We start from the raw sequence: 18,669 nt of genomic DNA, 5'->3' as shown, positions 1-18,669 counted from the left end.
TTCTCACGAAGGTCACGGTTGTTCTCTTCTGTTGAAACCGGACTGGGGAAGTGGGTCATTCTAAACAAATATCCGATTTGCATTATCTTACTTGTTTCTTTCGGACATACCCTTTACTTGGGGTTTTGTTCACTTGACAGATCATCGTTACGCTTAAATATTTAGTAGACTTTGTCCTTAAAGTTTTTAAGAACATTCGCCAGATAATGCTTTCAGATATACAACAGGCTGAGATGTGGATTATTAATTCGCTGTCCTAGAAGTTTTCCGTCGTGTCTTCAATTCTTTGAGTCATTGTTTTAGTATTCAACTCCGTTAAGAGTGCTGCTTTCGAACGCTGCATATTCAAGTCATAAACCTTTGTTTCCATGAATATCTTCCCGATGGGCTATTTCAAATCGTAGTGATTTATCTGTATTCTAAGATAGCATCTGCCAAAATCATAGTTGCCTCCGATTGTTTAATGGTAACTATAATTTAGTGAAAAAAAAAAAAAAAAACACAAAATAGCAGTTCTTAGAGAAAAAAAAAAAAAAAAAGAAAAAGTAATTTTTCCATTTCTGGCTTGCTATAATAGAGGCCATATTTGTTCACAAACAATACAGTAACTATAATCACTTGTCGGACTCGGATATAAACTAAGCTAGGTTAAAGTAGACGCAAGTAATTGTAATTTTACATTGAAATTTTACGAAAACAAGTGCCCTACTTTGAAAGCTATACACAGATACAACATTCGTATTTTATGGGAAAAATTATTCCCACCGTCTAGCATTAGCAGGAGGAGTAATTAGAGAACAACAAGTGACCAATACGTGTTCACCGTACGGCTACCCCCTACATTATACGTTTTGCCCTTAATACTTATTGTCTACAAAGACGCTCACTCCCGTCGTTCATGTAATCTTGCTAGTACCGGTCTCTTCTGTTTGTCGACGCCCAAAAACCGATTATTTCTACACTATGATTAACTGTATCCATTTGCATACATCTGTATAGACATTGTCAGGGGTCAACTGGACAGCTGCATAGATGCACAGGTTCTCACAAAAGACTCAGTAAGTTATTGTTGGTCAACCTCTTTGTTCGATGATATATCTAGCGGTAAAAGAACAGCTCAGATACTGGCTATTCAAATTCTTGTCAGCTTTTGTATCATCCTATTGAAATTGGTTGAATTGCCTCGAGATTTCTCTCATATTGCTAATATATTCGTGTCGCTGACGTTCACGTAAAGGCCATCGTTGCTGAAAGTATCACCATCGTCGCTGGCCGCTTGCAAAAATGTGGAATTAACAAAAATGCTATAAAACTATTTAGCTTAAGTTGAACTCGTAATATTAATAATGAAAAAATGAGCGTAGTTAATTTTAAAAACTGTTCGTCATTGGGCGATAGGGTCACTAAAGTCTGGAAAGACATTACATGACCCTGTAAAGTTGTTAGGTAAAACCGTGTGTCATCGTCTAAATGTCACTGGGAAATTCTAGCGGGAAATTCATATTTCGATCTTCTTCTATTTCGTTAAGCTTACTTACACACGACGTGTGAGGCCCCGCCACATGGCTGAGCTGTTTGCGGCAGCAGACCTGCTTCAACTGGACGAACTTACGGCGCAGCCTATGAACTTCTTCAGCAGCGACATGGCTGAGTGTCCGCAAACGGAGGGGTCCCTTGGAGACCAGCGCTAAGAAAGTATAGAACATTTTCTATCAGAAGTATCCAATATCTGCGGCGACAGATAAACAAATCAAGGTCCTACAACATGCCTTCCAGTGGTGCAAAAGACAACCGGATGAAACAAATTGAACTTGCTTGACAGGATCAGTTCTACTAGTCCCACCCCGATGTTGCGGTGACCAAATCAGTCTGAGTTGTGACGACATATGCAGAATATGTATCAGACACCGACAATGGGTGCTTAGTAAAAATTAATTGTCCCAAACAAATTGGGAAACCTTTGTTTCATCACGAAGCGTGCACTACAGGTGCAAGGTGTTTGTCGTCACGAAAGGGAACAAAAGCAAGATCAATGTATGCATTAGTACGTCGGTATAATGAGTCACTAGTACGCAACTCAGTAACTTTTAAGAGCTATCAGAATTTGGGACATTTATAGGAATTAAGGTATACGTATGTTATTGTATTGTAAAAATATTTATATATATATATATATATATAAAGACACGGACCGGATTTCCTTTGTTTGTCGTGTTTTTGAGCTAGTTATAATTGTCGCCTACGTTACGACCCGCGAAATACTTATTGGCATCAAAATCATGGACCTGATAGGAGTATATGGAAGTATCGTATTTGCTTATACTGAGGATAACAGCTTAATAATAATAAAAATGAGATCGGTAATTTGGTAAAAAAATAACGAGGGGAACCTACATACTGGTGTCATTATGGGTCTATTCTTTACATGGATTTTTACAGTTGTACTTATATCGTAAGTACTACAATATACTCGTTAAACGACATTCTGCTACCTATAAACAAACTGGTTATTAAACAACTTATTAATTAGTGCTAAATTTCAATATCTTTGTAGAGAAAAATAACACTCGATAACGCGGTTTCAAGACTAACTGTGTTAACTGGACTTACGTGGATACTGGATACCATGGTGATACGGTAAGTCCGCCGAATATAACTGGTAGAGAGATTGGTAATCAAAGAAGCGATCAATGATTACCATTGGACTAAAGCCGATGCCTGTTTACGTATAGATCGATAAAATGTCGTCGTGAAATGAAACGAGGCCTTATGTAAATTGCAGTTGCCGGAAGTTCAATTGTAATTAAATGTGTCAGTACACTGTGTCCTTTGTCTCCTTTCAAGAGTTGTCTTCATATAGTTTTATTATCATGCTATGTCGTAGGTAAGAGTGCCTTTTTCAGACACTTAAAGATATATTAATATCACGTCTGCTGGATTTTGAATATGTATCTGCCGGGATTTTTTTTTTTTTATAATTCCCAACGAGAAACGGTGTGTTACAAAGCCATTTTAAACCTAGAATCAACTAGAAGCACTTGTACACTGTTCACCTACGTACATGTGCATAATTATCTATCTACTGACGCAATGGTTAATTGGGTTTTTCTTTCGCTTGCAATTGGACAGACAGCTGTAAGAAGTACCAGAAATGCTGAATGAAAAACGTATTCAGGCGCCTTAAACGCCTTAAAGCATCAATACAACTAGAGGAACGTAATCTATGCTACAAAATGATTTTTCTTCAAACATCTGTTGCTTGTTAATGAACGGACCGAGAGCTTTTTCAGCTCTTAAGTGTTATAATGCCCAGCGATACATTAAAACATACTACAAATAGTACGCTGGAGTTGTAGTTCCACTTTGATATTAATGACCTCAAATTCCGTAACTACTTCGAGTCGAACGAAGAAATTACTTCATATCTAAGCAGCTAGGGCGAAATAGTAACTTATTGCCTTGAATTGACCGTGACTCCTCAATTTGAGGTCAGCGTTTACAAAAAAAGGAAAAAACACCTACCTAAATCTAACGGCGACCATAATGTAGACATAGTATAAAAGTTCAAATGTATATAAATTTACCAATTTTTACTAAAGCTTTCCTGGTAATCTTTTCAAACTGGCCCAGCATGTTTTTTTTAGCAACGCGGGTTTTTTTTTCTTGAGGTTAGCGCAACTAGCGCATTCGTTATTTATTATTATTTTTAAGCTTTTTTTTACGAATTGCTATTATCTTTGACTGTTTATTACTGCGTGCCCGCAATAGTGCACTATCCCGTGATTAGGTATAGGACATCAATTAAAAATCTGTAAATTCTGGAAATCGCAAGGACAATGAACCTTCAGGTGTTGTTCTTCAGAAGAACATGTTATTGGCACAACTTTGGTTAATAGTGTCCTTGGTTTGCTTTTATTCGAGTACTACTCATGACTTTTTGTTTGCGTTTCTAGCAGCGAAAGTCTACATAACAATAATGAAAATAGTTTGCCATAATCTATTTTCTTCTCTATCAGGTACACGTATAAGTTCAATAAAGAACAGTAATAGTAATTATAACAGCGTGATTGCCTAGCGTGAAGATTCTGCGTGCAAAACCACGCCTATCAATGGTTAACGTGATACTAGCTCCGGTACTCGTTGCATAGGTACCTTCCGATTGATCAATTGATAACCTTTTATTAAGCATAAACACTTATTTTAGATTTCTGCAGCGACAAATAGATGCGAATGCTTGTTTTAAAAGTTGGCGGTGCAGTGACCTATGTAAATGTTTGTTTTACTAGTTAGAGGCACCGTTGGTAATTTCTGTCAGCATACGCTGCTCTATATATATACTGTGGTCCGATATTTGTATAGATAGCATCATGTCAGCACGCGATAAGTACCTTCGTAGAAATCGCATTGAAGTATGTGTGAAGTGAGGAATGACGCCTAAAAAGGAAATCGGCCAACGTAAAATCTCGGAACAAGCGTGCAGTGACGGTCCTTTTATTATTAGCCGTTATCTTGCGATTCTAAACACTATTCGGAACAAATGTTTCGTAAGCGTTGTCACCTAGATAGGATCCCATCGCCACCCGAGGGCCAAGGGCATCGACATCAATTCCATTTTCTATTCCACCATTCCAATGTCGTCGAAGCAGCCCGACCAACGCGTAGTAAACAACACGGCTACGGTTGTACGGCCATTGTCGATGTGCGTCTTTTATTACCCATTAAGCTTTAGCATGTTTCTGCTAAGAACGAAATCAAAGGTACATTTTCCATAACACTTAAGAACTTTAAATTGAATACATAGTAGCTTTCTGTATTACGCCAGAGAAAGAGCAACATGTTTGCGTTGAACGTCATTGAACCCAGATATTTTACCGCAAACAGTATTTTCTACCCAGTTATATGTAACAGATACAGAAAAGCAACGTAACACATTTACTAGTAGCGTGGGTTGTAGAATTATCCGAAATCGTGTAAAAATTTTTCAAGAATTTAATATAATTGGGTTTTGACAACCTATTGGTAAAATTATAATCAGGCAAAATCATTTGTGCTAATTAATCACATGAGATACGCAAATACTAGAAAAAAAAAAAGACCTAGCCTAACTAAAGTGAAGAATTCAACGTGATGAAATAAGGACGCCAATTTGGGCCTAGAGTATTGACGAAGGTTGCTACAGGTATTAAATGATTTGAGCAATGGAAAAAGCTATTTGTTAAAGTGTCTGGAAGCTACTGCACATCAACTACGCGTCAATCGACAGAGCCCAATGTACTGAATTAAAACCAATGCAAAATCCCATTGAAATTCTACAGTCTTGGCCTGATTCAGGAACCACAAATTTACGTCCAAATGATTCTTAGTACAAATAGAGGATGACTGGTAGCTTGAAACGTGCAAACGCGAATTTGGTCTAAAGCGCACTAATAGGGAAGGAAATTAGGAGCGATAATGCCTACTAGTAAATGGATTAAAAAAGAAAATTCTGAAAAGCAACGGGTTTTAATCGTGGCCATTGTGACAGAGGGGAGCCAATTACGCGTTGGAGTTACGCAGTTCCAGGTGACATCAAGCAGGCCTATATGAAGGGCTTCCGCCGCTAATGGCCTGTGAAACTGAAAGAACGTGACTATTGACACATTTCTTGAGGTCAGTTATTGTGTAAGTGATGAGTAGTAATACGTCTAGTGCACGCAAGGACAACGATAAATCCACCTTAATAACTCTTCGCGCATTCCCTCTCCTTTTAAATAGCATCGAAACTGTGGACGATACTGACATGAAGCGTTCCACATACAACTGACTCTTAAGAAAGCGCGTCCGCCATTATGCAGTAAGGCACTCTATTGTGAGAGAAAAGGTCGTCTGCTACATCTACAGTTGCAAACAGCTGGAAGCCCCTTCATAATTGCCTGTGTGTTAGATACATTCGACGATCAAATTAACTAAATAGCTAGGAACTGGTTAGGTAGGACATCTGCAGACAGCATTTCAACGATGCCTATAAAACTTCTTAGTGATTTCATCGGTTGCCTCATCTCGACAGAACGTCTGACAATGTCTAGCATCGTTTTGTTCGGAATGATAGCAATAAAGCATACTCCACATTGATTAAGCCTGGCATCTTGGCGAAATCCGCTCAACGTCAAGGAATCCTAGGGTAACTTGGTAAATCATGCGTTTGCCAATGAACCGATGAATGTTCCGAAAGTGACCGGCTTTGACACGTGTTTGAGTTGGGTCAGTCTATTGTCCACGATTAAATTTAGGGACGACAGAACAAGTGGAGCCTGCGCATAATGTGGCGTAAATGACGAAAATGATTACCAATTACCAGTAAATTAGCTTAATTATTAAGGTAATTACCAACTAGTTAGAAAACTCAGATCGAATTAATCTGGAATAAAAATTTATGCAGTCAAAGGGAACGTACTATAATCGAAAGGACCGACTAACTGACGAACTTGGGAATAACGTACACCGTACTAATTCAATCCTTGTCAGAGTTTTTGAATGTTAGCAAGGGAAAATTGCGAAAGCTCTGGTCATGTTTGTTGTGGATCAAACTTGAAAATATACACAAAAAGTTGTAGTTATTGCCGCTTAACCAATCTAATGTTCAGCTATCGAAGATGGCCGTATGAAGCTGTGAGGAACGATATTCAACGTGGTAACCCGTAATCATCGATCTATTTTTGCTGGATGTATTAATAATATGTGGCACCTGTTTTAATGTTTTTCTCAGTATAGCGTGAATACTCCGATTAAGTTGCGATTCCGGTGCCAACAGTTTTTCGTTGATCAGACGCCCTACGCCGTCACAGGTGTATAAATCGCCGGAATATAGATAACAAAATTCGAATCTCGTTACCGCAGTTACAACTAACTCAAAAACATTATTCTGTGTAGCAAAAAATATACAACTCGTACCTGCTTGATAAATATTTTCGCAACAAAACATAGATTGAAATTTAGTCTACCTAAAAATCCCTTGTTTAAAGCAAGGATAGTTTCTGGAGACCACCCAATTTCGCATCAATGTTGAAGTCACGCGCATCGATCGCTGTCTTATCTGAGTTCTGCATTCTCATGACAACAAACACCCGCAATGCCAATTCCATAATAGAACAAAGATTCCTTCGTTTGTTCGAGACAAGCGCCAGTTGACAATTACTTACTGATACGTTCGTTGCACACGCCATCAAAATTCTGCGTCTTAGCAATACAGCTGAAGTTCAGACAGGTTAAACTTGTGAGCGATTTCATACGTTTGTCCCTTGAACTTCTCGGAGCCATGTTGAACGACTCTAGTTTATTTTTGCCTATCGCAAATAGTAAATACTCGTAACCTAAAAAGTTCCACATCTTCATAACACTGATTTCCAAAGAACCCGTTCGCTGGTATACCGTTAACGACGTCGCTGCTAAAGAAGTTTTCCAGCTACGAAGTAAGCCTGTCCGGTTGTGATAGATCTGTTGCCGCCAATCATTCGATCAAGCCTTAAGGCTCAACAATAATTACTCTCATAAAGTTCGATAATTAAACCGTGCATATAGCCGGAAACTGACATTTCAACTGGGATTGTCAAGGCTTAAATTGCCGCTTCGTTGAAATCTTTTCGATAATCAGACCTTAGCAAGGTGATCCTATCGCAACACCCTGACAAAACAACCCTTGTCAATAATTAACGATTATAGCACCAGTAACAATATGTACCGATGAGAACGTCTGAGCAAGCGTACGAAATTCAGGATATCCGCGTACAAAATAATAAATTTCACTGAGGCGTATACGTGCGTTGGCAAGATCGGGAAAGCCAACAGTCAATATTTGGGTGATCTCACTGAAAAGCACGTTTCACTGATCAGGAGTGAATAAGAAAATCAACAAAACAAATACGAGGATTCCAGATTCCACCCATTGAGGTAATACTTTGAGAAAAATGTTTAAACCTGCGTATATTAGAAGGGACTATGTTTATTTGAATGACCGCTTTTATATCTACTGCAACTGCTTCTATATCAAGATTTACTTATATATTCCATAAAAAAACAACTCGTTTGTAAACACCTAATATCATAAAGCGAACCGAGCAATATTTGAATGAATGAATGAATGAATTAATTAATTTTTCGAGTCTTAGTAAGCCTTACGCCTAGGCGCTAGGGCAAAAGAAGGCGATTATGCCGTTATGAAATAGCATTGTTTTTTTTTTCGTAGATCAATCTGCACTATGTTTTATCAGCTAAATTTTAATAGTAGAAACGATAAAATGAAATGCTATCCCTAAAGGATCCGTTCTAGTGAGAATCAACCATGTAACTACGCAGTAATTCCTTCACTTGCAGGACAAACTGGTGATGCTGGAGTATATTTGTGGCTGACAAGATCCTATTTAGGTTATCAAACTCAATAGAATTGGGGTAGGTTAGAGCCGATGTGCGCGACGCTCGAGTAATAAAAGGCTGCAAAAGCTTTTAATAGGCGATACTGAATAGGCAAAAATGTTTCTCATGCACTTCATTAGCAAAAAAGGGTCATTCTTACATCACTAAGAATGGCTAAATAAAGGCGAGTATGCATTCATCCCGTAATCATGGACTGGTCACGTGTTTGCCTGCTAATTTTAGCGGCACATAGAAGTTTAAGCTGAAAACAGGGCATAGACATGCTTTACTTCGTGCTTGCAGCCAGCTGTCTGAAGCAGCACTTAACAACCGAAAACGAAGTAAAACCCGACGCGTTTTTATAGAGGGTACTTATTGTACACTGCCACAGCTTATGATTTTTTTCCCACATATCAATGAATAATTTCCAGATAAAGAATTTGTTCGATTACATTATTACAGCATCTGTTTCAGTGGCTCCCTATCATTTTACCAAAAACTGCCCCGCCAGACCGGCCGATGCCACGACTAAGCCAGTGTCAGACGCACGATAAGGTTCGAAAATTTCGTATTCCATTTTGAAAACGTGCGCGAAATCGATCTAAGCAGGGTGTCCGCTTGTCAAAATAGCTCCTCTCTTGCAGAGTGCAAAAGATGTTCAGCCGATCAAAAAACGATCTTAACGAAGCTCAATGTGTCTGGAACGAATATACGTTATGACCGTGTTTTATACCCTTCTAAAACGTAACATAGAATCATTCGAAACCCATTAAGGCCATACCTACACCTCCGCTTAGCTTCTTCATGTAATAAGATTAATTTAACATTCAATATACTCGTCCTCTGGAGTTTGCCAGGGTCTCAAATATTTTTTGTCTAGTACTTAATTCTGTCCCTGGAAGAAGTATGTTCATTTATTATGTCCATTTATTATTTACTATAATAATTGCCTTCGTTTTCCTTCTTCGAAGACGAAGATCTTCAAAATTGATTACTTGATTGTGTACCTCTGCAGAGGCCAGCAAAGGGACTTTATAGAATTTATTGCATCAAATTCCCCACTTGGTCTGGTGGGTTTCAGCTTCTGCTGACCCATGGTTATAGATCAATTAGAAGATCCTAACAAAATTGAAAAAGCTCTGGTTCTTGTGGCTATTCATTTGAGAAATAGCCGTTCGTGCACGCCCTTCTAAAACTTATCGAGGAGCCTAATACGGACTAAGGTGAATTTACACAATATAGAAGTATTTCCAACCAATATATATTAACGTATAATCGTGCACTACTGCCGAATCCATTTGGGCTCGTAATACAGAGATTCCTGTACAGGTTAGGTCGCAAAACACGATAATTTCATTAACATACTGATACAATTTACTAAACGTCAGCTAAAATATTTTGAGCACTCTAAATTTAGCCTTACCACACATATCTATCCGAACAAGTAAAAACATGGTGGCTGATTTGCCGGCCGAAAAATGGACCCTCGTACCTAACTAAATTTAATCAAATTGCACTTATAAACAGCATCATTTCCAAAAATGCTCAAGCTTTGATCTTCATCTATCAGATCGTTGAGTCTTAAGCTCTTCAAATGAAAAAAAAAAACACGAATATACAGCTTATTTGTAACGTAATCATCAGCATCATCTATATTGGATGGATCAGTTCTCGAGCGAGTGATCTACGTGGGAACGTTTACTGAGCACATCTGATAATCTGTCTAGGTAAAATTATGATTGATATAATGAGTTGTCATACCCAGAAAGGCAACACTGGAACACAACTCATTTGAAAAATGCAATAAAAGCAAGAGCAGTTCGATGTTATAATACGTTCTCCACAATTAGATCATTGACTGCCTTTCTTCCCAGTTTTGCATTAGTCCTTGTTAAAGCGGGAAACTTTGGTCTGTTCAAGATTACGGTTATTATGTCGTATCATTACTTTTCATTCCCCAACGTTTACTTCTGCGAATACTTCATGTTGAAGCAGACTTCGCCTTGTGCGTCCGGGTAATGCACTACAGATTGATCAGCATCTGCACAGATCGTGCGGCTTCATGCATCGAATGCATACGGCAGAAACTACTTTCGGTAGCTACAGACCCTGTTCTGGTCAGCAGAATGTATATACTTCAGGACTGGACAGGAAATATGTAACCTATTTAAAAAACACGATGTGTGACCTTCGAAAACGTAGGAATTAGAGAAAAGCAAAATAATTAAAGAAAGGAAACTTCTCCAAACAGTGTGCACGTTAAGCATTTTCCGCTTACATTACGTGCAAGAATCCCCGTTCGGATTTGATAATTATAGTCAGTGTTTGATAGCGTTGACCTTGCCTAGATGTATCCTAAACTAGCCTAGTTAGACTGCCTAAGTGTTTTGAAATCTTCATCCGATACCGCCGCTAGACATTTCGTCGGGCGGCTGCCTTTCAGTACGAAACGAAGTGTGTCAATGCCCGGACTCGAACATATATCATCGCAACGACGAGGCAAATTCGTTACCCACTGGGCTCTCCCGCCCACACACTGTGCTGCCTAAAGCTCGTATGAAAACTAAGCATCAGAATAAACAGAAATTTCATTTGAGCCCAAAATAGCAACTTGAATAAAAAACAGAAAAACACCGAGTCTGAGCCGTAAGAGTCAATGGGTGTACAAAATTGTGTTCAAGGTAAACACAGTTAAACAAAATATCAATTACCAAGGGACATTCGAATTCGGGTAAACTTTTACAGCCTGTTTGTCCGTAGCAAACAGCGTATATTTTCCGGAATTTAAGTGAAGAGTAGCCATTATTAAACGATGAACCACGCCGAGATTATAAGCTTCTTTCCTGTCTAAAGCTGACGATCTACTTTACTGCCAGTTTCAAATCACTTCTGGAGGAACTAAAGAAGATTTCCATATCGAAAGATCCTCAATAGGCTAGTTTCTAGCTCATATTTAAAGGGTTAATAAATTTATTAAAATCGCTTTTCTAATACACCTGGTTTTTATGTAGATATTAATAGTCGTTTTAAAGCACGTAATATCTATTACCAGTTATATCGCCCGGATAAACTTCAACGACTAATCTTTACGTAGCTTTCTGCGCCTTTTTGTACTTATCGGCCGCCTGGAGCCCTTACACTTTTGGCCTACTATTAGCTCAAAATTTATTTACGCCGGAATTTTTGTGTAGAATGTTTGATCAAACCTTTAACAAATTTAGAACTACCGAATGGTTTAGGGCCTGAATTGAGGACATAATCGCGGTGAATAACGATTATATTCCAGTCCGAAAAATCACAGCTCTAGGACACGCAGTAGGTGTCATTGAAACATTTGCTTTTGTTCAGACGCAATTTTGGGAACAGCGTATTTTAACTTATATCTGTTGCTCCTAACTTGTTTTTCATATCAGCAGAAATGTAAATGTTGCGCACCTACGAGTATAGCAAACATTCCAATATTATATTGACTGTGGTATAAAATTTATACGTATAGTAATTAGATTCTTTTTTTATTTCAAGCCATCGTGGCTTACGATCATTTGTTTTAAACACATTATCTCCTTGATCAGAAATAGTTCTTACAGCAGGTACAAACGTACACGAATGAACCTTAAACGGATCCTTAGCCTTCAAATAACGATACAAGCTTAATCACGACGGCGACGATATACATGGTGTCTCCTGCTACGTTTACACCTAGAGATACTGCGAGTACGACTCCTACCTATAGCCATGTCTTGATCAAGTGCCTCCGATTGGTATCGGTGAACGCTTGCCCGATGAGAATCAGCACCCAAAAGATGATAAATAAGCACTGGTAATTCCAGCGATGATTGGAATAGGGCTAACTTTGTCTGGGATACCTGTTCGGGCAATCGTTCCTCCATAACTAATCGGAAAACCTACACGCTTACGTGAACTGCCCAGAGGCATAAGTGCTAGCCACTTATATAGATAGCATACTTTTAAAGACATGGCTTGATGGGAAGGGGTAACGCTATAAATCTCATCCCGTCCCGCGAAGGGGTAATACCTGTACCCTTCGCGAGTGACGGGTGAGGTAAATCCCACTGCTGCCATGGCCGACTACTGAAAAATCAGTCCATCAAGCCGCCGCTGGTGCTTCACTCTGAATAACTGCCCCAAAGCATAATTTACCCACATCAAGAAGAATGCGGAACAATTCAAAGATCTGGCCGCCGGAACAGAAAAGGAACTCAAGGAGCTCCACGTCTACAGGGGTTCTATAAATATACAAAACCCCCATCAGGTTGACCCAAATCAAAAAGCCTAATTGCAAACAAAAATTCGGTTCGGTGTATTATAAGAGTCGAGGTCTCTGGTGAGGTAGCTACCACCGAGAAACATCGGTTGTTATAAATGATTTGTATGGCTGGATCAAGTGGTGCGAGCTATCAGGATTTTTCTGATTTTTTCCATTTTGAAAGCCATAAAAAATCGTAATGTAAATAGCCTACCCTGTACGGCATCGTTTTGACAGAATTGTCATTCTATTGACAATCAAACTTTTTTTTTGTTGCCGCAGTGAGCTCCTACCGTAGTCAGAATGGCCGAGTGGTCTAAGGCGGCGGACTTAAGTTCCGCTCCTCGTAAGAGGGCGTGGGTTCGAACCCCACTTCTGACAGTTTATTTTAACCTCTTTCCGTTTTGCATACTGATAACAGCAAGCAATAAATATTGCTAACTGTTAGTTGTATTTTCATATATCTTGCGTGACTGAAAAACTATTAAGGGTTTTTTAGCCAAAATGGAAGTAAATCTTTTTTATATTTTAAAACGCTATGAGTAAACAAAACACGCGGTACGTTCTGCCATCTCTTTGACAAAACATTAATGCCATTATTACATAGTTTCTGAGCGAAAAATTGTAATAAATGATTTTGCATCCCTTCATTGAAATTCAACTAATAGAGGGAGACCGATGTTCCAATGGAACAGAGAGGGGTCATTTTTCATCCAATTTTTCTTTTTGCTAGGTAGCTTAGTATGCATATGGTCTGCTATTTTTGTTGGATAAAACGACGCTTCTTCTGCTGTATAGTTCTGGTCGATCCCTTTCGATTTGACGATTCTTTTTCTTACTCCATGAAACACGTAACATCACGTTGTTGAGCTTTAGTCCAGAACTTGCCACAGAGCGTGAAGCCTTTCGTAACTTCGGCTCTAAATTTGTTCGTACATTATTGTCGTACACGGTCTACTTCTTATCATTCGCGATCAGCCGCTCTAAAGATGACTCGATATAGCTGTGTTTCTGTAGAATTTCACAGGTAGATTAACTTATTTTGTTTGCATCAGTTCGTTTGGCGCCCAGGCATCGAGCTTTAAAACCGTTTATAAATAATGCTTGTCTAGTTTGTTGACGAACGCGTAGCAACTCTTGTAGCGGTCCTGCTCAACTTTTGTGATGATCTTATCAACTGGCTTTATAACCGGTTGACCACAACGAGAAATCGTTATCATGTCGAAGCTTTCTCAAGGAAAGCGGAAGAGTCATTTTTGAATCAGCATATTTTTTAGTATAGATTTGGGTAGAGCTAGTGCCTTTATCTTAATGAAAGCTTCAAAATATAGTGAAGTTTTGCATAGAGTTAATTAATTCTCAAGGCTTAAATTTATCTTAAGTTTCAACAAAGACATTTCTGCACTTCTTGAATATTTACTACTAACACCAATATCGACCTTATACCCGAGATATGCATTGAGCGTTATTTAGTTAAAAGAAAAAAAAAACTGACAATACCTTTTCACCCACTTCACATATATACAGGGAGTCCCAAAAATGTAAACACTGTAATTTAATTAAACCATTAATTAATTTTTTTCCAGTAGCATAATTGGTGATAATCGCTTGAATTTATTGCAATAATTTTGTTTTATTACCCATAGGAAAAAAAAAAGCTTTAATGAAAATCCTCGATTTTATGTCCAGCAGGCCGGAGAATGTGAATTATTACTGTTATATAAAATCATATCCCAATAAGAATTTTATCAAACAAATGGGTTAGAGGAAAGAGCTATATATAGAATACCCTATCCGTACTCCGGACTTTACACTAATGGGCTTTTCTTGTGAGAATGCCTTGAAGATAAAGTTTTCGCCAGCAAATCAACAGCACTTAAAAATTTGAAAGCCGCGACTAAGTAAAAGTTTATTCAAGTTTGTAAATTAAAAGTTCATTGATTTAGCTACTCTATTGGCCAGAACAGTATAGTTTCAAACGTTTGAATATTAATTACTTTTAGGTAAAAATTAAAGTTATAATCATTCAAAGTGTGCGTATATTTCTTTCGGAATCCTATACATGTATGTATTAGGTTTTTACAAACGAATCCGGCGAACTTTGAAATCGAATAGATTTCGAACTAGTCTTTTAATCTGTATTAGAGGTATATTTTTTTTTTTAAATTTTGCATACTCATAATCCAATGCTTATCCTCTCTTCGGACAGCTATCATTGGCGTTCCCACATGTAATTTTTCTATCTAAGGCTTCTCAAAAATTAATAGTGGAACACGTCTATCCACCGACTGCCCTTTTGAGCCCATATAAATCTCTGTAATCACACGAACCTCTGTCGGGAGATTCAACGGGTTTAAGCCAACGTTGAAAATTCCTTTGCTCAGTCCAGGAAGTAATTGGGCATTGCGGGTAGGTCTGACATTGTAATCAAGACTGCCCTTTTCCGCTTACAGTGCCAATGATCCATAAATTCCTTGAGGAACTCGAAGTAGCAGACTGCATTTATTACTTCATCGTCTTGGTGCTACACTAAATTTGCTACACGACAGTGACACCAGACTCGATTTCTCTCCAAGGCAAAGCCATTATTTGACCTAGTCTTTCTCCAGCTGGCGGGAGAGACTGAATACGTTCTTGTCCTTCGGGTTCCGGCCCTTTATCAGCAGTCTTTGGCTTTCTAATCTCCATTGTTCAAACGTTTGCACCACTCATGTACTGTGTAATCGCTTAAGGCCTAGTTGCCTTATGCCTTGACCAATCATCGATAAATTTCAACAGGGAGAGCAAAAACTTCATCACTGAGTGTTGGTTTTCAAGATCATCAAATTATTTCTCCTAGAGTAGACCTCGTGAGATGGCAGCAGCTCTAATCAAATACTATATTCATATACATACGCCAAGCTGCGCCTTACAGAAGTATAGTGCTTTTCGGCAATCCTATCAATTCAGGTTCACTCAGGTTTCTTCTCACTAAGCTAGATCATGTAGTCGATTCTATCTAATAGATGAATTATAATAATTTCATCTACACAAACCGATAGCAGCACGAATTACAGTTTTCTGGTGTGCACGAGAAACTTCTCGTGGGATATTACGATGCCTAGCTTAAGCCAAAAGCCATTTAACATGAGTGACTCGATGATATTGGGACCTAATTTACAAGAGCGTGTAGCGGAGGTGGCTCGGATGGTGATTAACGATGAAAGAACCCCGATTTTCCGCCTCGGAGAAAGGAGATCCTTTGTGGATTTTAGAGTTAGTTCTCAGGAAATTTTGCTTGAAATATATGATTAGAAGGATGTAGAAAAAGAATCGAGTTGACGCATTGTTTTTAGAATAGATGGAAGAAATGACGCAAGGAAACACAGATTTCAAGATGATAATGGCAGCTGCAATAAATTAATCATAAAAATCTGATTCGGGAAATTAACCCGGGAACAACACAAAACCCAGGCGCTGATAACGATCACACGACCGGTCAAATAATGACAGAGGCTTAGCAGAAAACCTCTCCAAATGATGTTCAACATCTTAATACGAAGCACAGGTATACTGGATGTAGGAGAAATATTTCTGTAGCCCGTTTAACTTGCATACGCTTTCGACACGCTTTATAAAGGACGACAGCCTAGCTACGAAAAGGAAATCTTAGTGAAGCGGATGCATAAGAGTAAAAAAAAAACAGGGAAAACAGCATAAAATATTGCAAGCCGACTTAAAAACAGTAAAAAAGCAAACAGATAGAGATAGAGACAGTTGACAATAATATAATTGAACTACCGTATCAAATAGACAGGAACGAAGCCAAACCTCTCACAGGTTTCTTGATTATTACAAGATAATTTCATAATTATTTCTTGCTTATGTAGAACTGAGCAGAATAGAGGCAAATAGAGGTAGTAAAGGATTCAGTACTTGAAATCACAAAAGATAGAGTCAATAAAATTCAGCTCAGACAAAGCATGGGAACCAGATGGGACCCCACCAATAATAATAAAATTGCTTGTCAAAAGACGGCGGGAACTAAACGGGGCTCTTGTCAATTAGTTGCTTAGGGAAGGGATTTCTGAGATAATGGAAGGATGCTGGAAGGAAACTGGTAAAGTCAGACCCTTAGACGTGCAAGTTTAGTAATCTTTTCAACACGATTGCCAAAATTACGGAAGATATCATTATCAACAGATCTAGACAAGAAGCCAGTCGTGCATGGTCAGACTGGTAACATAGGGTTCATGACCGCAGATCAATTCGCGCCTAGGAGTAGTTGTTAGGACACATAGGAAAAAGCTAGGACGCTCAAGACTTGAAACTGCCTTATCCTTGCAATATTACTTGCCGTTAGAATCGCTTCTAATACAATTAATTTGGGGTCATTATGTAACCTCTAGAATAAAAATGTGTCTCGCTATATCTTGGGAGAAGAACAGTCTTATATCTATAAAAAGGATGGGCAACTGAAGAAAAACGTCACAGTGGGAGTTCCGCTAGGGTCAACCTTGTGGTATCTTGCCTATGATGAGATGCTAAACATACGAGATAAGTCGTATATTACAAAGGCTACGCTTATGATTAGATACTTGTCATAACGGTACCCTTTGAAACGGAGCTGGAAAACAAAGCAAATGAAACCCCTCGTCTTCACGGCATATTAGATGAGAGACAATTTCTTTTAAGTAGTGGCTGAAAAGAAGTAGGCAATCTACTTTGAAGGAAAAAAATTGCTGGACCAACAAGAACCTAAGCTTTAGGTGAAGTTCAATTTGGGTCAAAATACAAATAAAATATTTAAAGGTTATTTCACATGCTGGCTCGACAGAAGCAGGATATGTGCAACACACTGCAAAAATAGACGCTGTGTAGTTCATTTAATCAGTTTTGCAAGACTCATACTTGATACAAGGCGGTTAATACAAAGCGCTTCTTGGCGTCGTCGGTAAAATTGGTAGCGTTATATGATACACTGACATGAGCGGATATTGCGCTGAGTAAACCGAAAAACAGAAAAGTCTGCTTGAAATATAAGGGCTGGTAGCAATTAAAGTAGGACCATACAGGGCTATCCTCACTGAGGCAATTTTGGTACAGGCCTGGGTGCTACCCTCAGATTTTCTTGCGAAAGGGTAGGTGGATGAAGACCTAAAGGACGATGTAGAGCTGGCAGGGGGTGAAAACCATAATAAGAAAAGAGAAAAAAACTGTAATCACCGTTAGGAGCCGGCGAAAAGCCAAAAAGCTAGACTAAAGCTCGTAAATCCAATAACAATGACGAAATCATTTACCACGTCACACAGGTACCGACTAAACATAGACAATACCAAACTTAAATGGTAAAGGAAAAGTTAAGGAACTTAGGGAAACTTGAAACTACGGAAAGACGTAGCGCGCCACGCGTGTATTCCGTGCTAAACGGACTGGGTACTGTACACTCCCTTTGAATGTGAGGCCCTGAAAGAAAAACGAAGATATGCAGTGCAAAACTTCGCTTGGACTGCGCTTAAAGAGGTAGCTGACTGTTTGCTTACGCCAGCAGACGGGTAAAGTAGGGACGACCTTTTTTTCGGGGAAAACCATGCGGAAGAAAGAAGAGCTTAGCAAAAATAGAAGAAGAAGGCTGAAAGAACGCCGGCAGGAAGTAGATGGAATAGCAGTGATTTAAAAGAAAATAGCAATTTACACTTCCTTTCATTGAAGGATCTAAGGCTTCACGGTTCCAAACGGGTAACAAGAAGGATAGTAGGTTAATGGGCATTACCGGCTTACAAACCAACGGATCTCAGTTTTTGTTGTTTACGGAGGAGTGGGTGGGTCCCGTAATTGGGCCTTAACAAAGAAAACAGTTCCAGGTGCTTCAAACGTACGTAAATGCATCAACCTATACTTCTATGAGGAGAAGCTGAAAAACCCGCTTAGATTATCGTAAAGCTCTGTTATGCTTTGCTAAAAGCAAATTTTAGCACAAAATAGGTTTACCAGACGTTCCTCGGCTTGGGTTAATCCTACTTGGTGTTTCTTGT

General features: G+C 38.8%; 1 protein-coding gene, 1 long non-coding RNA gene and 1 other non-coding gene across 3 annotated transcripts in view; 2 read left to right on the top strand and 1 right to left on the bottom strand.

Moving 5' to 3' along the window:
• LOC111244818 (carboxypeptidase M-like) overlaps positions 1-2,843 on the top strand; it is a 36,497-nt gene extending 33,654 nt beyond the window's left edge. The window contains exon 9 of the transcript XR_015320716.1: positions 2,555-2,843. The gene's annotated coding sequence lies outside the window, so the exon portion shown is untranslated. The remainder of the gene's footprint in view (positions 1-2,554) is intronic.
• Positions 29-2,681, bottom strand: LOC147758033 (uncharacterized). The gene is made up of 3 exons (XR_015320743.1): positions 2,611-2,681; positions 1,539-1,687; positions 29-470 (listed from the first exon to the last, which is right to left on the bottom strand). It is a non-coding gene; the product is annotated as an uncharacterized LOC147758033 (long non-coding RNA).
• A 10,109-nt stretch (positions 2,844-12,952) lies between the features above and the next one.
• Positions 12,953-13,036, top strand: TRNAL-UAA (transfer RNA leucine (anticodon UAA)). The gene has a single exon. It is a non-coding gene; the product is annotated as a tRNA-Leu (tRNA).
• Positions 13,037-18,669: the final 5,633 nt, after the last annotated feature.

Source organism: Varroa destructor, unplaced genomic scaffold (assembly GCF_002443255.2).
Source record: "Varroa destructor unplaced genomic scaffold, Vdes_3.0 BEIS01000002.1, whole genome shotgun sequence".
Taxonomy (NCBI): Eukaryota; Metazoa; Arthropoda; class Arachnida; order Mesostigmata; family Varroidae; genus Varroa; species Varroa destructor.
Note: the sequence above shows the minus strand (reverse complement) of the source record. Positions and strands in the feature narration are given on the sequence as shown.